The following is a 25449-nucleotide window of genomic DNA, read 5'->3' as shown; positions in this document are numbered from 1 at the left end:
TGGGTGACGCCCACTCATAGGGATCTACCAATTAGTGCTCACCGATCATGACCTTACCGCCTACCAAAAAATAAATACGACAATTCTTTATTCGAACCTATGAAAACATTGGTCGCTACGACCGAAAGAGCATGCTTAAAGTGCAACACTACATCAAGTCATTTTAATCGTAACAACCTAAACGATATTCACCATACTTTATTACGATAAACAACAAATTTGAAACTTTCACAACCTGTAAACGAAAACAGCAAAAACATACTTAGAAAATTCACTTTATTGCACAACAACTTGCTGTCCTCAGGGGCTGGTGGGTGGGTCAAAATTGGCTCTTCGTTCTGTCCCGAGCTCACGTGTAGCGAGGAGGTGCAGCTTCGGAGCACAAGAACAAGAGGACGTCTTCTGGTCTTGCGTCTCTTTTTATCCGTCTTCAGGGCGGGCGTAAACCCGCCCCTGCCCGTCCCGGGGGCGGGGCTGGTTACGTCGGTGTCTAGGCCAGCCCACTCTAGAGCGGGAAAAAGCGCGCCCCGGCTACGCCGCTTCGGGCATACCAGCCGAGACGCGCCTCCCGCCACAAAATGGCTTCCCGGGGGGATCGAGGCACTCCGCCATACGTTCGGGGGGACCGAGTGGTCGCCCCTTTCCATATGGCTGAGATACCCGCCACCCCCTCTCAACACGATCCCAAAAGGAGGGAAACCGGAAACAGTTCTTAAGTTTTTGGATGTGGGAGGGAGTGACCCTCCCGCGGCCGTATTTATTAAAACAAAAAATTAAACATTAAACGTTTTCATGTTATGTACAATTTCATTATCACATTGCGATTGTTTGGCTAATCTTAACATATTCTCTAATACAGAGGTTCTCCTAGCCGAACTAGCATCCTACAAAAAACATTCTCTATAAACATTGAAATTGTACATCCTAACGTTTAAGGGCCAACGGCAAGGTCATAACCGGTGTCAAGATCCCTAACCAGACTTACCCCTCCCACTTGGAAGGGCGACAGCACAGAGGCTTACCTCAAGTGCAACTACTAACAATTTCCCTTGACTTGTCGGGGGCACTTAAGACTCGACGCCATTTAAAGGTCGTTCGAATACTTGTGTGTGGTATCTAGAAGGTATCGTGGACCTCCCCCCACCCCACACAACTTACCGCATCTGCCGTCGCAGATGACACTGGCCCCGGGAAATTCCTCAGGAGGGGGCTGTAACCCCTCCTACACAGGAAGGGGCCTTGACCGCCTTTCCTTAACTTCCGGCGACCCGCCCTTAGACGGGACCGCCTCCCCATTGAGGGGCCAATGGCCACCTCCCCCGAGCGCTCCCATCCGTGTTGGGTGACGCCCACTCATAGGGATCTACCAATTAGTGCTCACCGATCATGACCTTACCGCCACAGGTCCGGATAGTTGACCGGCTATCCGGACCCCCCACAAAACTCCTACCTAAAGGTCATGTTTTAACGATTTTAACCAAGCTAGGAAGTCTCCTATGAGTAACTCATTGCCCACCCTCGACAAATGCACACCATCCCCCAAATACATACTGTCATCATTAATACAACTATGTGAGATCGAATGCAATGTCTTGGAACGGAACAACCTACTCACTTTGTTATTCAATTTTTTAACGGAATGATTCAAAGCAGGGATCGAGATAGCCCCCCGCCACACTTTTCGTGGGATCATATGAGACCACGCAATTATACACCCCGGAACTCTCCTTGCTAACCAACTTACCGTGGAAAGCATAGCTTCCAGGAGAAGTCGTCTACCGGTGGTGACTAAATCATTGCCCCCCAAATGTACTATGACTATGGACGGCGGTGACCTCATCCGCTCTAACAAACCCTCAAAGAATGCTTGAAACTGGTCAATACAGAGACCGCCCTTTCCGTAGAAGGACACTCTGTACCCGTATTCCCCAGGTACATGAATCATATCACCTGCTTTGAATACGTCTGCGGCCCGTCTCACGTATGAGTGGCCTACGACCCACACCTTCCTTCTCTCAGCCGGTGATGTGTGACCGCTGGCCTGGTGTTGGGTCAACTGCACAGTCCGCCCTGCCGCGTAGGCTTGCGCAACTGAAAACAAACAAAAGACAAGAAGCGTGAGTACATGATTACAGCTTCACAACATGTGCAATCGCACGTACCTCTTATAACAATTGGAGGACCAACGCCCCACACGTTTCACTTGTTCTACATTAAGACCCCTGGCTGTAGCTTCAGTGGCAGCCCCTATACGAAAGGAATGGGTCCCAAATTCACCCGGGTCCAAGCCCGCTGCGGCAATGGCCATTGCAAGCACCCGCTGAAACTGAAACCTCGTCAGCGGGGTGGCGTCTATATGCCTCAACAATGTCCCCCCCCATGATGCCACCCTTCGTGCTAGGTAATCTTCCAAGCACTGTACCGGACACATGGATGACTCGGGGATCCTGCGAATGATCGTGCAGTCCCCCCTCCCATCTTGGTCAGTCTTAGACCTGAGAAAGGAGACAACCATCGCATCACCCCTGATCTGAACATGTTCCCTGCACAAGCCCCCCGACACATCCTGTTTGTTCCTTGCAACTAGCTCACTAACTCTCATAGCCCCGTGAAATGCCAGCGTAAATGCAGTCCGGAACAAACAGGTCTCGAAAGGGGACGAGCATGTGCTAGGGAGTGTGGCCAGTAACTGGGACAATCTATCAAAACCTATCGGTCGTCTTATGTCCACTCTGCGACCCTCAAGTCGTTGCCACCCACGCAGCGCTTTCTGTACTGTAAAAGACGCTGTTGGGTCCAGGATGCCATGGGCCCTGGCAACAAAGGAAATGGCGGCACGATGCCTTTGGGCCGTAGCCACCGATTTCCCAGCCCTACGTAGTGACATCAGAAAAAGTACTACCCACTCTTCCTGACCCCAAAGTCCCCCTCTCTCTGCCCCTAAAAAGGCTAAATAGGCCTGAAACGCCCCTTCATATGCCTTCCTTGTCCTGGGTGCTAGACTCTCTCCCACGAGGTGACGAAGTTCGGGGCACCGAGAGACCAGAGAGCTTCGGGGAAGGGTGCCGGCTCTGGGTCCGCTGAGGGAAGGAAACCCGAGAAAGCCTGCATGTGAAAACGAGACAGTGCATCAGCAGCCTGATTCAAAACCCCTGGGACATGTTTAGCTCTGAATATCACGTTCAGTTGCATACATAGTAGGACAATTTCTTTAAGCAGCCTCAAAATCAATTTACAACGGGCTGCCTGACTATTGATGCATTCTACCACGGTCATATTGTCGGACCAGAACACGACAGAATGATCTCTGAACCCTTCCGGCCAGGTTCTCAGGGCCACCAGAATGGGAAAAAGTTCCAGGAAGGCAATATTACTCGTCAGGCCTTTTTCGTGCCACCATAGGGGCCACCTTTGTGCCGACCATTTTGTGCCGAAGATGGCGCCAAAGCCTATGCTTCCTGCTGAATCTGTCCATAGCCCAAGCTCTTCGGAGGACACGGCTGGCTTGTTCCAGACGACTCGGCCATTGAAATCCGCCAGAAATGCTAACCAAATCCGCATGTCCTGGCGGACCTCGGCCGATAACCTCGTGCGATGATGACCCTCTTTTAGGCCAACCATCGCTTGGGCAATTGAGCGGGAAAAGGGGCGAGCCATTGGGATCACCCTCAAGGCAAAGTTCAACTTTCCCACTAATTGTTGCAACTGCTGTAGTGTAACCTTGGACACATGTAAACATACTTGGAGGGCTGCCCTGAATTTCAAGATTTTGCTGGCTGGTAAACGGAAACACCCCTCCCTTGAGTCCAACTCGATCCCCAAAAACTCGAGGCAAGTCGTGGGACCCATAGTTTTACCCGGTGCCAATGGTACGCCAAAATGGCCCATCAACACACGGAATTCAGCTAAGGCCTGTGCACATGCGGGATTTCCGGCGGGGCCAAGGAACAAAAAGTCGTCAAGGTAATGCATTACATTTCGAAAGCCCGTTTTCTTAGTGAACACCCATTGCAGAAAAGTACTGAATTGCTCAAAGTAGGCACATGATATAGAGCATCCCATTGGCATACACCTATCCATGTAGAATGACCCCTGGAACCCGAATCCCAGCAGACGCTGATCGTCTGGGTGTACCGGGAGCAACCGGAACGCTGACTCGATGTCTGATTTTGCCATCAGCGTCCCGGGCCCCAGGCGATTCAAGATGGCTACTGCCTCATCAAACGATGCGTATCGCACCGAACAAACTTCTGGATCAATTGCGTCATTCACCGAAAGACCATGGGGAGCAGACAGATTATGGATCAAACGAAACTCACCTGGGTCCTTCTTGGGGACCACCCCTAACGGAGAACAAACGAAATCCGGTACCGGGGGTACACTAAACGGGCCGGCGACCCGACCCCGGCTAACCTCTTTCTGGATTTTTTCTTGCACTACAGATGTATGTTGTAAAACGGAAAGTTGATTTTTGCACATCCCCACGCCCTGAAAGTCCCCCACCGGGATGCGGAAACCATGTGTAAATCCGTTCCGCAGCACCCCGGCAGAAGTCCGATCCGGGTAGTTGCTGAGCCAGGGAATCATTGCCAGAGTATCAATCGGGGTTGGTAAAGGCGCCCCTCGGCCTAGCTTAGACCTGTTTGGCGCCTCCCTTACCCCCATTCTCACTCGTTCTGGCTCTGCATGATGACTCAGGATGGGATGATCCACACGTACTACATTCGTGTTTGAATTTACACGACCCCGGTGGCCTGGTACACTTCCCCTTGTTGAAATTAAAACAGAAACCCTTTCTCCCTGTATTGCCCGCGGGCCTCGACTGGTCGTCGGTGCTCGTACTTGGTCGAAAGGGCGACCCCACATTTTGGCGGGAGTGATCAACAACATTGCTCCCGACCAATGGCATTCTTAACATTCCCGATTCTTTCATTTTATCCCATGTTAGAGAATCGTAACAATCCCAAGTCAAACTCTTGTTATGTTCCTTTTCTTTCCTGAACAGATTGTCGTAACAAAACCAATGGTTACCTTGATACGTTGTCGAGTAACCCATAATCCGTGATTGATAAACGGGAAACTCAGGGAGCAACTCGGGCCTACGTTCCCCCAAAATCGATGTAAAAATACCCCATGCATTGCCCCAATTGCCAATGTTCTCATTTACCTTAAAGGCGGCCATTTTTGCGCGCCAAACACTCGGATGCATTAAGTCCTTCTGACTTTTCACATGCTCCACATCATAATGATCAACAAGCAAGGAAAAAATATTCACGTATTCCCCTGCCCATATCTTTTCCTTTATGGCTAAAGGCACATGTTGTCCCAATCTCTCTCTACGAGAGGGTGCTGACTCGTCCCTTGCAATCGGCAATGGCCGCTTACCTGAACTGGACGCAGCTTCTGCCGCTTGCGGCTTGTCTATCCCCGCCAATGGCGCAGCTACTCTCGCTGCCTCTCTCTTCTCACGAAGCCCTTTTATCAGCGCCTGTGCTTCGGCAGCCGTGGCGCCATCACTACTATCCCCCAACCAAGCTGCTAGCTGTGCTGCCAGCTCGGGGGGCATGTCTTCCTTGGACGTCGGGGTGACGACAACGGGGATTGGATTCCCCTCTATTGGAACTGGGGTCGGCGCCTCGAGCGGTGCAGGGGGAACCGGGATGTCTCCACCGGCTGGAACCTTTCTCGGCCTCTTCGGTCTCCCTCCAGCCGGCGCAGGGCCCGAACCCTCCTCCCCGTCTCGCTCTGCCAACCGTTTCTTTATTTATGTCTGCCATATCTTTGCAAAGGGCCCGCACCATCTGGTCGGTCGACATTTTCTTTGCGACTTTCTTTGGCATCTCTCCGACGAAGTATCTAGAAGACAAAGAAAAAGATTACAACGCTCAAAATTGGCTCTTCGTTCTGTCCCGAGCTCACGTGTAGCGAGGAGGTGCAGCTTCGGAGCACAAGAACAAGAGGACGTCTTCTGGTCTTGCGTCTCTTTTTATCCGTCTTCAGGGCGGGCGTAAACCCGCCCCTGCCCGTCCCGGGGGCGGGGCTGGTTACGTCGGTGTCTAGGCCAGCCCACTCTAGAGCGGGAAAAAGCGCGCCCCGGCTACGCCGCTTCGGGCATACCAGCCGAGACGCGCCTCCCGCCACAAAATGGCTTCCCGGGGGGATCGAGGCACTCCGCCATACGTTCGGGGGGACCGAGTGGTCGCCCCTTTCCATTCTCTCCAGTGCAGGCACAGGTAGCCTTGCTTCTGTGAGAGTTGATTTTCTTTTATCCCATAATACTGTGTTTACACTACTCCCCATCCTAAATCTTTGTCAGGGTGCACCACGTGGTTCCTCGCACTGGTGTGTCTTGCTCCAAATAAAGAATTATAGGTTTTCACAATGAGATGGAGAATGTTCCCAGAAGCTTTACCTTAACCCAGGGCGTCTTAACAGGCTTCTTTCTGTACAATGTGTCAATTAAAATGCCTGACTAAAACTGTGAGAACCATTGTAGCTCATGCTATTCCACTATGAGGGAATCCTTGAATGTATTCTGTAGTAAAATGTTTCTATTTACTTGTTCTTCATTGGTGCATATCCGAGAACCATGTATATGGCCGAGATACCCGCCACCCCCTCTCAACACAATCCCCAAAAGGAGTGAAACCGGAAACAGTTCTTGAAGTTTTTGGAAGTGGGATGGAGTGACCATCCCGGCCGTATTTATTAAAACAAAATTAAAACATTAAACGTTTCATGTTATGTACAATTTCATTACCATATTGCGATGTTTGGCTAACCTTAACAGATTCTCTAATACAGAGGTTCTCCTAGCCGAACTAGCAACCTACAAAACATTTCTTGACATATTGAAATTGTACAACCTAACGTTTAAGGGCCAACGGCAAGGTCATAACCGGTGTCAAGATCCCTAACCAGACTTACCCCTCCCACTTGGGAGGGGCGACAGCACGGAGGCGTACCTCAAGTGCAACTACTACCAATTTCCCTTGACTTGACGGGGGCACCTAAAACTCGACGCCAGTTAAAGGCGTTCGAATACTCGTGTGAGGTATCTAGAAGGTATCGTGGCCCTTATCCCAACCCCACACAACTTACCGCATCTGCCGTCGCAGATGTCACTGGCCCCGGGAAATTCCCCAGGAGGGGGCTGTAACCCCTCCTACAAAGGAAGGGGCCTTGACCGCCTTTTCCTTTACTTCCGGCGACCCATCCTTAGAAGGGACCGCCTCCCCATTGAGGGGCCAATGGCCACCTCTCCCGAGCGCTCCCATCCGTGTTGGGTGACGCCCACTCATAGGGATCTACTAATTAGTGCTCACCGATCATGACCTTACCGCCTACCAAAATAAATACGACAGTGCAAATTAACCTAAGAATACCTTGGCCACTATGACCGAAAGAGCATACATCAAAATTCAACACTAAACTGAATATCTTTAATGGCAAACGTACTCAAAAACGACCATTCTTTATTAACTCAAAATCAACATGGCACTACAACCTGTAAACGCAAACAAACAAAATTAATCAACTTTATTATACACAACTGGCTGTCTTCAGGGGCTGGTGGGTGGGTCAAAATTGGCTCTTCGTTCTGTCCCGAGCTCACGTGCAGCGAGGAGGTGCAGCTTCAGAGCACAAGAACAAGAGGATGTCTTCTGGTCTTGCGTCCCTTTTTATCCGTCTTCAGGGCGGGCGTATACCCGCCCCTGCCTGCCCCTGAGGGCGTGGCTGGCTGCGTCGGTGTCTAGGCCAGCCCACTCTAGGGCGGGAACGAGCGCGCCCCAGCTACGCCGCTTCGGGCATACCAGCTGAGACGCGCCTCCCGCCCAAAATGGCTTCCCGGGGGGATCGAGGCACTCGGCCATACGTTCGGGGGGACCGATTCGGTCGCCCCTTTCCATATGGCCGAGATACCCGCCACCCCCTCTCAACACAATCCCCAAAAGGAGTGAAACCGGAAACAGTTCTTGAAGTTTTTGGAAGTGGGATGGAGTGACCATCCCGGCCGTATTTATTAAAACAAAATTAAAACATTAAACGTTTCATGTTATGTACAATTTCATTACCATATTGCGATGTTTGGCTAACCTTAACAGATTCTCTAATACAGAGGTTCTCCTAGCCGAACTAGCAACCTACAAAACATTTCTTGACATATTGAAATTGTACAACCTAACGTTTAAGGGCCAACGGCAAGGTCATAACCGGTGTCAAGATCCCTAACCAGACTTACCCCTCCCACTTGGGATGGGCGACAGCACGGAGGCGTACCTCAAGTGCAACTACTACCAATTTCCCTTGACTTGACGGGGGCACCTAAAACTCGACGCCAGTTAAAGGTCGTTCGAATACTCGTGTGAGGTATCTAGAAGGTATCGTGGCCCTTATCCCAACCCCACACAACTTACCGCATCTGCCGTCGCAGATGTCACTGGCCCCGGGAAATTCCCCAGGAGGGGGCTGTAACCCCTCCTACAAAGGAAGGGGCCTTGACCGCCTTTCCTTTACTTCCGGCGACCCATCCTTAGAAGGGACCGCCTCCCCATTGAGGGGCCAATGGCCACCTCTCCCGAGCGCTCCCATCCGTGTTGGGTGACGCCCACTCATAGGGATCTACTAATTAGTGCTCACCGATCATGACCTTACCGCCACAGGCCCGGATAGTTGACCGGCTATCCGGGCCCCCCACAAAACTCCTAGCTAAAGGTCATGTTCCAACGTTTTTAACCATGCTAAGAAGTCTCCTATGAGTAACTCATTTCCCACCCGAGACAAATGCACACCATCCCCCAGATACATACTGTCATCATTAATACAACCGTGCGAGATAGAATGCAATGTCCTGGAACGGAACAACCTACTCATTTTGTTATTAAGTTTCCTAACAGAATGGTTCAAAGCAGGGATCGAAATAGCCCCCCGCCACACTTTTCGTGGGATCATATGAGACCACGCAATTATGCACCCCGGAACTTTCCTCGCCAACCAACTTACAGTGGAAAGCATTGCCTCCAGGAGAAGTCGTCTTCCGGTGGTGACCAAATCATTGCCCCCTAAATGTACTATGACTATAGACGGCGGTGACCTCATCCGCCCTAACAAACCCTCAAAGTAAGCCTGAAACTGGTCAATACAGAGACCGCCCCTTCCGTAGAAGTACATCCTGTACCCGTATTCCCCAGCTACGTGAATCATGTCACCTGCTTCGAATACGTCTGCGGCACGCCTCACGTATGAGTGGCCCACGACCCACACCTCCTTTCTCACAGCCGGTGATGTCTGACCGCTGGCCCGGTGTTGGGTCGACTGCATAGTCCGCCCCGCCTCGAAGGCTTGCGTAACTGAAAACCAAACAAAAGACAAGAAGCGTGAGTACATTATTACAGCTTCACAACATGTGCAACCGCACATACCTCTTATAACAATTGGAGGACCAACGCCCCACTCGTTTTACTTGTTCCACATTAAGACCCCTGGCTGCAGCTTCAGAGGCAGCCCCTATCCGAAAGGAATGGGTCCCAAACTCACCCGGGTCCAAGCCCGCTGCGGTAATCGACATCGCGAGCACCCGCTGAAACTGAAACTTTGTCAGTGGGGTGGCGTCCGCGTGTCTCAACATTGTCCCCCCCCATGATGCCACCCTTCGTGCTAGGTAATCCTCTAAACACCTCACCGGACACATGGAAGACCCTGGAATCCTGCGAATGACTATGCAGTCTCCCACCCCACTTTGATCGGTTTTTGACTTGACAAAGGATACCGTCATAGTCTCACCCCTGATCTGAACGTGTTCCCGGCACAAACCCCCCGCCACATCCCGCTTGCTCCTTGCCACCAGCTCACTTATCCTCATAGCCCCGTGAAATGCAAGCGTAAAAGCGGCTCGGAACAAACAGGCCTCGAACTGAGACGAGCATATGTCGGGGAGTGTGGCCAGCAACTGGGACAACCTATCCAGACCTATCGGGCGCCTCTCATCTACTCTGCGACCCTCAAGGCGTTGCCACCCACGCAGCGCTTTCTGTACAGCAAAAGACGCTGTCGGGTCCTGGATATTATGAGCCCTGGCAACAAAGGAGATGGCAGCACGATGCCTCTGGGCTGTAGCCACCGACTTCCCAGCCTTACGCAAGGACATCAGAAAATGTACTACCCAATCCTCATGCCCCCAAAGTCCCCCTCTCTCAGTCCCCAAAAAGGCCAAATAAGCCCGAAACGCCCCTTCGTATGCCTTCCTCGTCCTTGGTGCTAGACTCTCTCCCACGAGGTAACGAAGTTCGGGGCACCGAGAGACCAGAGAGCTTCGGGAAAGGGTGCTGGCTCGGGGTCCGCTGAGGGAAGGAAACCCGAGAAAGCCTGCATTTGAAAACGAGACAGTGCATCAGCAGCCTGATTCATCACCCCCGGGACATGTTTTGCTCTGAATACCACGTTCAGTTGCATACACAGTAAGACAATTTCTTTAAGCAGCCTCAAAATCATTTTACAACGTGCTGCCTGACTATTGATGCATTCTACAACGGTCATATTGTCAGACCAAAATATGACAGAATGATTTTTGAATCCATCGGGCCAGGATCTGAGGGCCACCAAAATAGGAAACAGCTCAAGGAAAGCAATATTACTCGTCAGCCCCTCATCGTGCCACCATGTTGGCCACTTTTGTGCCGACCATTTTGTGCCGAAGATGGCGCCGAAACCCATGCTTCCCGCTGAATCCGTCCATAGACCAAGCTCTTCAGAGGACAAGGCCGGTTTGTTCCAGACGACTCGACCATTGAAATCCGCCAAAAATGCTAACCAAATACGCATGTCTTGGCGGACCTCGGCCGATAACCTCGTGCGATGGTGACCCTCCTTTAGGCCGACCATCGCCTGTGCAATCGAACGGGAGAAGGGGCGGGCCATCGGGATCACCCTTAAGGCAAAATTCAACTTCCCCACCAATTGCTGCAATTGATGCAGCGTAACTTTAGATGCAGTGATACACATTTGCAGGGCTGTCTTGAATTTCGATACTTTGGAAGCTGGTAAACGAAAACAACCCTCACTAGAGTCCAACTCGATCCCGAGGAACTCGAGGCAAGTCGTGGGACCCACAGTTTTACCTGGTGCCAACGGCACGCCAAATTGATTCATTAAAACACAAAATTCAGTCAAGGCCCGGGCACATTCATCATCCCCAGCGGCCCCAAGGAACAGAAAGTCATCGAGGTAATGCATCACATTCCGAAAACCTGTTTTCTTCGTGTAAACCCATTGCAGAAAACTACTGAATTTCTCGAAATAAGCACAAGATATCGAGCACCCCATCGGCATACACCTGTCCATGTAATACAAACCTTGAAACATGAATCCCAACAAACGTTGGTCTTCCGGGTATACCGGGAGCAAACGGAACGCTGACTCGATATCTGATTTCGCCATCAGCGTCCCGGGCCCCAGGCGATTCAAAATGGCTACGGCCTCATCGAATGATGCGTACCGCACCGAACACATTTCTGGATTAATTGCATCGTTTACAGAAAGGCCATGAGGGGCTGATATATTGTGAATCAATCGAAACTCACCCGGGTCCTTCTTGGGGACCACCCCTAAAGGAGAACAAACAAAGTTCGGCACCGGGGGGACAGGAAACGGGCCGGCAACCCGACCTCGGGTAACCTCTTTCCGGATCTTATCCTGTACTACAGTAGTATGCTGCAAGACGGAAAGTTGATTTTTGCACGTCCCGACACCCTGAAAGTTACCCACCGGGATGCGGAAACCATATGAAAAACCGTTTCGTAGCACCCCAGCAGAAGTACGATCTGGGTATTCGCTGAGCCAGGGAATCATCGCCAGGGTATCAATCGGGGTTGGTAAAGGCGCCCCTCGGACTATATTAGACCTGTTTAGCGCCTCCTCTACCCCCATTTTCACCCGATTTGGCTCTGCACGAGGACTCAGGATGGGGTGCCCCACAACCACTACATTCGTGTTTGAACTTACAAGATCCCGGGGGCCTAGTACATTTGCTTCTGTTGAAATTGAAACAGAACCCCCTCTTCCCTGTATTGCCGGCGGGTCTCGGGTAATCGTCTGTACCCGTACCCGACCGAAAGGGTGTCCCCCCATTTTGGCGGGAGGACTCACTAACAGCACTCCCCACCAACGGCACTTTCAACATCCCCGACTCTTTCATCTTATTCCATGTTAAAGAATCGTAACAGTCCCAGGTTAAACTTTTGTTATGCTCCATCGCTTTCCTGAAAAGGTTGTCATAACAGAACCATTGGTTACCTTGGTGTGATGTCGAGTACCCCATAATTCGTGACTGATATACTGGAAATTCAGGGAGCAAATCAGGCCTACGTTCCCCCAAAATTGCCGTAAAAATTCCCCAAGCATTACCCCAGTTACCAATATTTTCATTCACTTTAAAGGCGGCCATTTTTGCGCGCCAAACACTCGGATGCATCAGATCCTTTTGACCCTTAACAGTTTCGACCTCATAGTGATCAACGAGCAGGGAGAAAATGTTAACGTATTCCCCCGCCCAAATCTTTTCCTTTATTGGCAAAGGAACATGTTGCCCCAATTTTTCTCTACGAGAGGGTGTTGACTCATCCCTTGCAATCGGCAATGGCCGCTTACCTGCACCGGACGCTGCTTCCGTCCCTCGTGGCTTGTCTATCGCCGCATCCGGCGCGGGCACCTTGGCTGTATCACGTTTCTCGCGCAACTGCTTTATGAGTGCTTGCGCTTCGGTAGCCATGGCGCCCCCATTACCGTCCCCCAACCATGCTGCTAACTGTGCCGCCAACTCGGGAGGCATATCTTCGGCAGACGTCGGGGTGACTACCACGGGAATCGGATTCCCCTCATCCGGTACCGGGGCCGGTACCGGGGCTGGCGCCTCGAGCGGGGAACAGGGAACCGGGACGTCTCCCCCGACCGGCCCCCTTCTCGGCCTCTTTGGCTTCCCTCCGGCCGGTGGACGCCCCGATCCCTCCTCGCCGTCTCGCTCCGCCAACCGCTTCTTAATTTCGGACATGTCCTTCATGAGGGCCCGAACCAACTGGTCAGTCGACATTGTCTTCGCTCCTTTCTTGGGCATCTTTTCAGATGAAGTATCTAAAAGACAAAGAGAGAGATTAAAACGCTCAAAATTGGCTCTTCATTCTGTCCCGAGCTCACGTGCAGCGAGGAGGTGCAGCTTCAAAGCACAAGAACAAGAGGATGTCTTCTGGTCTTGCGTCCCTTTTTATCCGTCTTCAGGGCGGGCGTATACCCGCCCCTGCCTGCCCCTGAGGGCGTGGCTGGCTGCGTCGGTGTCTAGGCCAGCCCACTCTAGGGCGGGAACGAGCGCGCCCCAGCTACGCCGCTTCGGGCATACCAGCTGAGACGCGCCTCCCGCCCAAAATGGCTTCCCGGGGGGATCGAGGCACTCGGCCATACGTTCGGGGGGACCGATTCGGTCGCCCCTTTCCAGTCGTGTAATACTGTATGAACCTCATTTTCTAAAATTCCTATAAAAGGATGTGTTTTCTGCATTCTGAAGCTCACCCCTATTTCCCACCTTTAGAAGGAGAATCTATATTGGTTTTTACATAGAGCTTGTAAGTTCTTGTACTTAACAATTGTACTCTTTTGCTGCTAAACTTATCTAGGGTATATTTCATGTTTTTGCCTATCAACTCAACATATAAAATTTCAAACTCTCACCGGTGTCTGTCATTCTTAGAAGAATTCCTCAATACTGATTGTGATGATCTCAAATGTACTACTGACAGGTACAGCCAGAGGAGCACCAAATCCGGTATCAGGACTACTCCACTCGAGGTCCTAGCTATTGGTGTTGGTTTAGTATGGTCAGAAAAGAAGGGGGTTTGCACATCAACACTTCTTCTAAGACCACACATCACTCTTTCTTCAAAGTTGCTATTGTGCCATCAACTCTGCTTACCAAAGTGATCTAAGGCCACTGTACTTACCATACTATTCACTATCATTGTTGAATAACTGTCATTAAATAACAATGGATGTATGATGTTAGCTCACACACTTTTACCACGCATACCATTACCACGCATTTTTTACAACGCAATACCTTTACAACGCATAGTGCTTTGGGTGCTGGATAGTGAATAGTTTAATTTACTATTCCAACACCAGTCCCCGTGGACACTAGGGAAGGTTATTGGATAGTAAATTAACCTATTCACTAGCCATTCCTTAAGTCAGATCGCCTCAAAGCGCTATGCGTTGTAATGGTATGCGTTGTAACAGATGCGTGGTAATGGTAGTGCATGCTAAAAGATGCGTCCTAAAGGTTGTATACCAATAACAATTCACCAATAGAATAAAATTGTCTTCCCTGTTTTCTGCCTCTAGCCTCTAGATTTACACTACAAATGTGGGATCATACTGAAGAACAGTTTTAGCTGGAAATTTCTGTTCCTCTTCTGCAAGCTTTACTATTACTGTATATTATGTGGATGAAGAGATATCGCCGTTAGATTGTACATATGTATGACTGGACAATCACACTCATTGATCTTGGTGATTGCTGCATTATAATTTGTCATTTGATTTCACAAATCTGTTAAATTGTAGAAATCACATAGCTATATTAAAGGTTATGCTTCATAAGATTCCTACTGACGATGATATAGGGTACTTGTTCAAAGATAAGCTTCCAAAGCTACTCACCTGAGTAGCTCAGTCAAACATTTAAGACTTACCTCAAGGGAAGTGTATTGAAGGTAGAGTTCGATACAGTATAACACAATTATTACAGACAAAATGAATACACATTGTCAGTCAGGCCCTTTGCCTGAAGTGAGAAAGTGCTATAAGGAAGAAAAAATGAGGAAGAAGTGTGGTAGCCTTGATTCTGCAGTCCTTTCCATTCCAGAGATAGTAATTTTAGAGTAAAGCTGTTGACCATTTTTTTTGCAGACAAGGTCAAGTTCTGTATCACAATAAAAACAGTTCAATGGATTCGTAACGCACAGAGAGTTGGCAGTCACATGTGATTGATCACCACTGGTATGAGAAAAGGGTGCTGAAGGATTCGTTTTGATTAAGAGTTCGTAATGGAAAAAAATCCAAGAACAATTTGTTTTACTTAGTATGATGAGCCTAAAATTCAAATAATGTACCCCCAGACTATATTCACATGATCTTGTCTTGATCCAGGAGAAAGAGGTCAGCTCAGTGCTGGATCACTGCAAATCTCAGTAGGATCAGGAGAAACCTCAAATTTGGTTTGGGGCACTCTTTCTGTACCAAGGCTGAAGACTGGTGGGTACCTGTGCTCCCATCATGCCAGTTGAAAAGTGGTCCATGAACAGAGCTTTACACATAGAATAACCCAGAAAAGCTTATTCAGTCATTCACACTGATGACCTTTGTCTGTTTCACTAAACTTAACTTTGAGTACTTGGCGCAATGCATGCCATATGTCTGTGTATAAGAATGAACTTTAGGCTTATTGCTATCAGACATATATATATATATATGTCACACTTCTCTGTATCCATAGCAAACTGTACATTATAGCAATATGTTGGTTAACAGAAGACTGGAAAAGGGACAGGAATGACAAAGAAAACAGAGATACTAAATAAAACTCATGTAATTTCAATTGGCACATAGGTTCTGAAAAATTGGAGGTTGTAGACTCATATCCTTATTTAGGGAAACTAATGGCAGGTAGCACAAAGAACAAATTCCATATTGAACACAGTGCTTCTAAAGCAGTATCGCACGCCAATGGTTTGCGTATTTAATGCCATGGGTAGAAGGCATTTTTTACATGCATTAATGGTTTTTAAAGTAAAAATTCCATCAACGCTGCTTTATGCTATTGAATCCATCCCTGTCAAAGACTGGAATTTTTTTGACAGAATCGAAGGTCAGATATTACACAAATTGTGTAATTTTAATACTTTAGTTCCAACGGCTGCTATTAGGCTGGAATTTGGCTTAATTAGCTACTACATTCAAGGTTTAGATAGGGTTTTACGTTGGGGATACCAGTTGAAAAATAGCGAGCAAGACTCACTAAGAGGGATCATGTGTCAAGATGTTTTTGGTGTTCGGGCAAGTTATTATTCCTTTTATCATGATTTTTTATTTGAACAAAAAATCTTCTCTGTACAAGAAGATTTAGTGAATACTCTTCTTTCTTCTGAAATTAAATCTTTCTTGAAAACCTCTAGTGGTAAGATTAGTTTTAATAGAGAGAGTGAATTTTGTAATTCCAAAAAGAGACTAGAATTAATTTCTAGGACAAACACACCTAAAACTTCTCAAAAATATCTATACTGGAATTTACAGCATCGAAGCCGAAGGCTTCTTACACTCTGTCGCATGAATCTTCTACCTTTAAATGATTTACCTGCACACTGGTCCCCAAATCTGACCAATGGAATAATTTGTACTCTTTGCAATTTGAGTGCTCAGACCTTAGACCACGTCTTGTTTGCATGTCCCGCATTGACCTCGTACTGCCGTCGTTGGCTTCGGCCAATGCTCTTACAAAATGGTGTCAAAAATGTAACTTCTGCACCCGACTTTCTATTTTGTCCAAAAAATGAAGCAGTGTGTTTAAAACTTTTTAATTATTTTAAGGAGTTTATGCGGGTATTTTAATTTTGATTTTGCTGCCGTTTACACAAGGTGGGAGATGCTGAACTCTTCTTTCATCTCCTGTTCTGCGACTAGCTTAAAGTCTTAGATAATGTAAGATACTGGGTTGCGTCTTTTTGCACATGTACTGCTGCTACTGTTTTGCTTTCTGGTTAGTATAGGATATGCTTTATAAATTCAGTTTGCTGCCAAATCAAATACTCTGCTGACGATGAATTTTGCATTTTATTTTGTATTTTAACATGTTGACAGTTATTGTCACTCTTACATTTTTTATACTTTTTAGGATACATCTTGCCTTTTTACTCTGTCCTCTGTCTGTGGAATGATTGTTGCTATATTTCCATTTTCTTGTATTATTTTGTGTGTATTTTATGTGCACCTCATAAGAGTTTCAAATCTTAATAAATATTTGAATTGAATTGAATTAAATAAAACTCATTGCTCTACTGGGCATCAACATCTACTGCTGATAGTGGAGATCTAAAGACAAGATTAATATCTTTAGTACCTTATCAAAATAAGTAATCTATCACTTTCCACTCAGAGGTATTCTGAAAGTACATAAGTTTCAGACTCTCTTCGTTTTGGTAGAATGCTGACAATCCCAAAACTGGAACATACGTTATGTCTGTGTAATCAATGTTATTCAAACCTTTAACAGTATCTCACGTTCTTCCCTGATAAGATAACAACCTTCTGGTTTTGGTAGTGCACACTCTCTGGTTCAGATAGACATGCAATATTGTTTTTTTCTTCAAACTGTGATATAACACAGATCTATCAGAATTCTTTTGTTTACACTGATATCAACTAATCACTTCCCGTAACACACCATTACCGTAAACGTAAAATGTGCATCATACCTACAGCAAGTCTTTTATCTTTTAAAGTAAAGGTGATCATGGCATTCCCTGAAGAATAATATCCAAAAATAGGTAAATAAAATATAACTGTACACTCCACGTAGTAATCCTACAGTAGTATATTTTTCTGTACTTAGGTTCAGCTTAAGCTTCTGAGCACTATTTTAATTGGAAAACAATTCCCAAGGTTTGCACAAATTACGGTTGAGAGACCCTGGTTGTTGATCTTGATTGCATTACAAGGATGCTCTAAAGCATGAATAAACTTTACTCATAAGATCTTAAAAGGCCCACTCCCATTTCAAAACAATGTGGGGAGTTCTATGGAATCATGGGAAATGTAGTTTACATTCAGAGGCTGATGCTTAATGCGTTTTTCCAGATACACAAAGCCTTTTATAAGGTAGGACCGATCTTTCAGAAGGACTGCCAGTCTTTCCTTCTGCAGAATTAACTTGGTGCTGTTGGATTTAGAATATTGCACTCATGCTATGCCAAGAAGTGGAAGGTAAGCCAAGGCCACAGGTCAGATCCCATACCAACACTGAGGCTTCTTGAATTAGGGCAACATAACACCAAATCACTAAACAATCTGACATTCTATAGGTTGAATAACTATGTGTTGGCTTTTTTCGGAAAACCCTGTGCTCAGCTGTTGGAATGAAAGGGAGAAAGCAAAGAATTCTAAAGTGTTGTCACCATCACAGAAAATGCCTTGCCCCTGAACCTGGTAACTCTGTGGCAAGAACTACCAAAAAATTTGTTTCAGCTGGTCTGAAAATAGTTGATGGCACATAAACAAAAGGGTTGGAGTCTTTCAATAGATTACTTTTTGTATTATAACCATGCTTCAATGGTTACTCATGTCTTGACAGATGGCCAGTGAAGAAAGCTCTCCTCTGCTGATATTGTCTTTTTCCTGAAGGCTTGCCTAGATCCTGGCTGTCACATGTTTTACAAGCTGCTCTCAGTCAGTCTTGTATATGGGTTGTTAGGTATACCCTTTCCCCATATTCAAACGGAGATTACATTTAAGCATTTATCACAAGAATTTGTAGGTGGGGTTTTAGGTAAGGAAACATTCTTCTTAAAGTTTTTAGGTGTTAGAAGCGAAAAGGGCATTGTCCAAGTGACAATTTTCAGTTGGTCTGTATGCCAGGCCTTGCGAAGCCTCATCTGCCCGGAAATGTAGGATATTGACAGTACTTGCCCTCACGGCATCTAAGTGCCTTTGCATGCACCAACCCATCCATTTTGACCAGGTCAATCTTGACGGTTGCTTTCGTCCATGCCTTTGAGAGGAGGTCCCCAGCTTGCTTGATGGTTACGTTTGCCCATACCTTGAAGAGAAGGTCCTCAGCTTGCCGTGAAAGACCTGAGACTTTCCACCATTCTATGTAATTCTCCATGCCACGAGGTGGAGTATACCCTCTAAAACCATTCTGTGGAGGTTCCTTGACGGATCCTGAAGAAGAGTCAGAAAGAGGGGAAGGGGGATTGGAAAATCCCAAGAAATTTCCATCAGAACTGATACCAGACTTGAGAATTACAGAGCAGAGTCACCATCACCAGTTCTGCCTGTTGTCTCCCCACTTTAACAGAGAGGCTCGTTATCATAGAGGATGGGCATAAGGCGTACACCCTTCCTTCAACCAATTCCATAGGAAAACGTCCAATGCCGCTGTCAATAGGCCGGTGTAGAATGGAATCCATTTGTTTAGTAGAGAGAAAAACACTCTCCAATCGAACTTCCACATGCTGGAGTCCTGTATATGTCTCAAGTGCCAGTCCATCACCTGGTTGGATGTCCCCGGCAGATATTCCGCTGAGACTGCTATCTGATTCTCCAGACTATAATCTCAGAAGTACTTGGCTAGATCGATGAGGGTCTGGGACCTCATGGCTATAGTATTATAGGTTGATAAAGCAAACTACTGCTATTTCATCCATCACGAGGAGAACACAACATTGAAAACAACATTGAATCCTGTCCTTGGTTCAGCACTAGACCACAAAGGATCCTGGCAGCAGCTCCTGACAACTGATGTGTAATTATTGCTCTTGAGTGGGCCACTCTCCTTCTGTGAAGAACCCCCCACATCTCACTTCCCAGCCAGGCATCCGACTCTATGACCTAGTCAGGATGGGAGCTGAATATCGCTTTCCCATTCCAAGCATCCATATTGGAAAGTCACCAGGCTATTTCTGACTTGGCCTCTTCCAAGACCGTGACCACTTCAGAGTAAGTGAGTCCCTTGCGGAGATGAAAGGCCTTGAGGCATTGGAAGGCACTGTCATAAAAGGGGCCCAGAAAAATTGCCTGAATGGATGATGTAAGGAGACCCACCAGGCGTGCAATTTGTGCAGTGTTTTTCATAGTTCGCACTGATCATTTGGAAGATTAGGTTCATCTGCACAGAGTCTATCACAAACCCCCCATAAATGTAATCCTGCGGGTAAGGGACAACATTGATTTCTTCTTGTTGACCACAAAAAACAGGGCCTCCAGGAGGTCTGCTGTCAGTTGGAGGTGTTCCAACGACTTCACAGAGCATTCCTCCATAAGAAGGATGCCATCTAAACAGGATATCAGATGGACTCCCCTGGACCTGAGGTATTCCATCACCGCTTTAGAACCCTGGTAAAACACCATGGTGGCAATGATAGGCCTACTGGGAGTCTTGTGAACTTGAATGTCTGCAACTGCTATTGCAATTTAAGGAAACAACATTGAGGAGCATAGATAGCAATTGTGAGATTAGTGCCCATGAGGTCCAGGTGGACAAGCCAGTCACTGGGTCTCAAGATGTCCATTAGCAGGTGACACCCCTCCATCCTGAAGTGTCGGAATACCAGCCACTCTAGAATTACCTGGGATTTATGACAGCATGATGACCCTGTTCCTCTTTTCCACAAGAAAGATGTTGCTTTAGAAACCTGCAGAACGCACCTGAGCTGGGACCATCTGCCTGTGACGAATAGGTCTGGTAGCTCCCAGTCCACAAAGGAGGTGTGTTGTGCCGACACTGCAATGGTGTGAGAGTTGAAGGGTTATGTTGGGGATCTCTAGAACGTAATGTGAAAACCCTGTACCGTATGCAACACTCAGGCATCTGAGGTTAGCGCTCGTCAATGACAGTTGCCTATCTCCTTATCCAAGGGCTTACAATGCCTGCCTTCCATGTGAGCGGCCACTCTATCCCCGGGGACGCATACAGAGGAATTGGGATAGAGGATATGCTCCGGATCCAACATATTGAACACTGGGATGGTGGCAGGCACTGTCTGAGAGCTGGGTGTAGGCCTGTTCTATGAAGGGTGCCAGGGTCTGTCATGCCCTAAATCGCCATCGGAATCACCCTGTGAGTCATCCTTGGTGGGGGAATGTTTAGGGAGTGTGTCAGAATCCTTGAACCCAGACTTGTTCTCTGAACTCAGCTCTTGGTTAGGAGGGTAGGAGGGCCCTGCCCTAGGGGAGAGAAATGTCCCAGAAAGTCCTTTTTAACCTATTAAAAGCATCCAGATCACCCCATAGCGTGTGATGGCATTTCTCCCCTATTCCTGGCAAGCATTCCCTCCAAGGGAGAGGTTGAAAGCACTGCTGTGGCAAATCTATCAGTTTCTTGTCCAGGGGGCCTTAGCATCCAACACTGCTTTGTGGATGGAGGCGTGCATGGCCTCACAAAATGCGTCATCAACTGGGTTGTAGAAGGAGTATCCTCCTCAAAGTATGATTCATTGGATTCTGTGGAACTCTCAATTATTGTGAGTTTTTTTAGGGCTTTTTAGAACTGGAGTGGTCTCAGTGATAAATGTTTGGGAGCCTGTCAGGCTCAATAAGGTAGGTCTAATGACCAGGACACCAGATGCCCTATCAGATGTAAAGGGCTCAGTGCATGTTGTTGATATGAATAATTAGAGTAAATTTGCTCTCTTCCTGAAAGTCACTGCAGAGGCTATGAACCAAATGTGGACCATTTTTAGGTTTTTAGACTCCAGGCGGCTTGCAGAGCAAGAAAACATCAATTAGAGGCAGAGAAAACCTTTTATAATCCCCTCATTGTCATGTACGCCACTCTGGCTTGGTTAATTTACAGAAAATTGTGCAGAGCATTTACAAAGAGGTGTGCATCAAGAAGAGGAGCATGCCTTAGCTGTGCTGACAAGAGCGTGGGTGCGCTACATTGGCCGGCAGACCACTACTATGCTTGCCTGCCTGGCTAGCGAGTGGAATTTGACCGTGAGAGGAGAGCGGGAGGCACTTCCACAGTAAATATAGGAGGAAAGGTGATATTAGTGCTGGTAGTACACAGAAATATCACCAATTAGGCAAGGAATACCCCTGAACAGGCCCTTCCATGGAAAAACAACAGGAGAACTTAACTGAGGCTGGAACAGCGAATAAAGAGGGAGCTTGACAGCAGACAGAAGACTTTAAAGGGTAACGTTTGTGTTGATTGGTTGTGATGTTTTTTCATTGCTTTCCAAGTGTTCATAGGAAAGGAAGTTTTAAAATGTTTATTTGGCTGCTGGGCAAAATACAATTTGAGCATAATCCTCACCGCTGGTCCTGACATAGAATCAATATTCATGTAGTGGGCCAGTACTAAGGTGGTAGTGTTATGTGACATTTTAAAATGAGAACCTGTGATGTGTTAGATCAATGATCATACCATGCTGACTGTGCTGTTTTATTATATTCTGTGATGAAAATGGCTATATAAACCCTCTGATTTGGGGAAAGCCTGAAGATCGTTTTGGTCTCAACTAGGGAAGCAGCCTGATTTCTTCTTGATTTGCTGCTGTACTCTAGGAACCTAGCATTTACCTGTTTTTTGCACATTATTGCATTATTGGATAGTCTTCATGGCAAATATCTTCTATGTGCTTCATGTATTTTCTGCTTTTTCTGCAATTACCTTTATTACACCTTTGGAATTTGTAATAAGCCTTCTTGGATTTTTAGATTGTTTTATCTCAACTCCCTTTGTCAGTCAATATTTTCTGATTGACTCTATTTTGAAATGGGGTTTTGAATCTTATAAGAAACAAACGTTTTGGTGAGGGTCCAAGGGCAGGATTACCAACCTACACACAGACATGTGCCCTAATAGTACGTATGAGCAAGAAAAAATGTCTGTGGGTCAAAAAGAATAGGGGTTCAACTGTGTATACTAATAAGTGGCACAACTAAAGATAACAAAGAAAAACTACTGGTGCAAATGTGCGACAAAAAGCACTAAATTCCTTGAGTTGGAAAAAAATACCCATCAGTTCCCACTCGGTACCGCCCTAGTCATCATTGGGCTCTCCATAACCCAGGAGAGTGTGCAGTCCGTCAATCAACTCTAGATTAAAAAATGTGTTTTTAGCAGGTGATACCGAAAAAATCAATACACCCGGGTAACTGAGTTGCAGTGCAAAAGTGTACAGTGAAAAATAGTGAAATATTATAAATTTGGATAGAAATGAGTAGAAGTAAACAAATTTAATATTTTCTGTCAGTTCAAATGAGCCCAAATGATGACTAGGGTGGTACCGAGTGGGAACTGATGGGCAGTTTTATACCATTCTCCCAGTAGAGTGGGTTCAGGAATAGATTCTTTTGGTCCCATGTCATGAGTGGCCACTTCAGCCACACAGACATTTTAGTCATTCACACAATCTAGCTTGGAATGGTGCTTTCCATATACAACATACTAAGTAGTGTTTTAAGTGGACAAGGTTATGTCTCAATAGAGCCCTCATTTCTGTTGTTGACAGTTCTGTCCCAATAAAAGAAATCTGAAAGCCCAAAAATAAAATCTGACTAACAGGCTTGGTGGCTGTACCTGGCTAAAGACATTGTGGAAGGGGCTGGGAAAAGAAGGAGTAAGGCCTGTAGGTGGTGGATGATGATCAGTAGGGGAAAAGGGGCCAGAAGATGAATCACCTGAAGGGCTAGGACGACTATAGCCGTAAGGGCCAGGACAAGAAGAACCAGGTCCATGAAAACCTAACCCACAAGGACCATAGTTACCAGTGCCAGAAGGGACCAGCAACAAATAGATGAGGATGGACATGATAAGGAAAAACAAGGCAAGGACCACCAGGACAAGTGTGAGAGGGCCAGGGGTGCTAGGAGGATGTAGAACAGGGGTATCTGAACCCAGTGAACAAGGGCCCAAAGGAACAGATGGACCAGGGGTAGAAGGAATAGAAAGTCCCAGACTATAATAAAGAGGAGAGCTAGGAGGGCCTTACTGCGTCAGCCAGGAGCAGAAGGATAAGGATGACCAGGTCCAGGAGGAACAGACCTGGGTAGACAAACCAAAGACCAGTACCAGGAGACCAAGTCCTTAGATAACATATCAAGCAGGACTAACGGGCCAATCATGCAAGGACTGAGACCTGACACAATAAGACCGGAAAGACTCAGAGCTAGCAGGGTCAGGAGACCCTATAACAGAATGACCAGGAGGGATATAAAGGACTAGGAAGTCCAGGCGCAGTTAGACTAGGACCATGAGGTCCTTGAGGGTGAGACTCAGGGGATCCTAAACCAGGACAGTATGAACTAGGGTGAGTCACAGCATGGTAACTAAGAGGACTACTGCCACAGGGATGAGGAAGACCAGATCCAGGTGGACCGTTAGTAGGAGGACCATGTTAGAGAAAAACACAGTCAGATGGAAAGGAAGAAGGGGGAACCATGAGAACTAGTTTGGCTGAAGGACATGGGGGCTAGTAGGGCTAGGGAAAGCAAGGCGAGTGGGACCAGCACCAGAAGTCCTGATACATGAGGAACGGACAACAAGTACCAGAACTAAGACCAGGGGGGCCAGGAGCAGAAGGATGAGGAACAGTCAAACACGGAAATTAGATAAACCAGGGAAGCCAGACTATTAAGATTTATGAATGAGAATTAGGGTGAGTAGGACTAAAAGGTCCTGGACTGTGTGCCTGTAAAAAGGAGACCTCAGATTAAAAAAACTAGGTACAGGAGTAAATGGGAATGACGGCCAGACAAACCAGGACCAGAAATTTCTTAGCCTTGCATGAATCAGAGGTCAATGAACATCAGAATTCTGAAAGGGTAGGATGGTCTATGATGGGTGAGAACAAGTTATTGTAGAGCCACAAGGGCAAGAAGAAGGAGGACTATAGCCAGAAGTATCCAGGTCTGATAAAATATGACTACTAAGATGGAGGGCAATGACTAGTAGGAATAGGAGAATAAGATAAGCAAGATATCACCTAGGAGGAACAATACCAAGGGCACCCAGAAGACGAGAGCAAGGAAAACTAGTTAAACTGAAAGGAACATAACCAGGAGGGCTGGAACCAGGGCTAGGAGAGTCATAAAGACCAGGACCTAGTGGGATAGAGCTTGGATTACCACGATTCAGAACAATCACTACCAATAGCAGGATCCAGGGTAGATAGATCAGATGTAAAAAGGACAACCAGAATCTGGAAGACCAAAGGAATTAGACAGTAGTGGCCAGGAGGACCAGGACCAAAATGATCTGACTCAGGATGACTCGAACAAAGAGAAGATGCCATGACCAATGGCTGCAGTACCAGTAGGACTAAGAGAACAAGGAGCAGATCCAGGAGAACCAGGAAAACCTAAACCAGTACAACAAAGACTGAGCATGGCAGGATATCAGAAGCCAGATGGACCAGGACCTGCACTACCATGGCTAGGAGGTTTGGGTTGGGAAAAATCAAGACAAGGTGACCAGAACTCAGTGGACCACAAAGGAAGTGGGCCAGAAGGGCCAAGACTCGGGGGATGGTGAAAGAAGGGCCTGGATGGTCAAAAAGCAAGGATATGATACAAACACAATAGGAAGAGATGGACCAGGGGGGCCAGTACCAAGGTCCAAGAGAGCGAGGCCCAGGAGAAGGCAAACTATAAGGACTATGAACAGGGCCAAGAGGATATGGGTAA

This window comes from Lissotriton vulgaris, chromosome 4_1, assembly GCF_964263255.1.
Source record: "Lissotriton vulgaris chromosome 4_1, aLisVul1.2, whole genome shotgun sequence".
Classification (NCBI taxonomy): domain Eukaryota; kingdom Metazoa; phylum Chordata; class Amphibia; order Caudata; family Salamandridae; genus Lissotriton; species Lissotriton vulgaris.
This window is presented reverse-complemented; position numbering follows the sequence as displayed.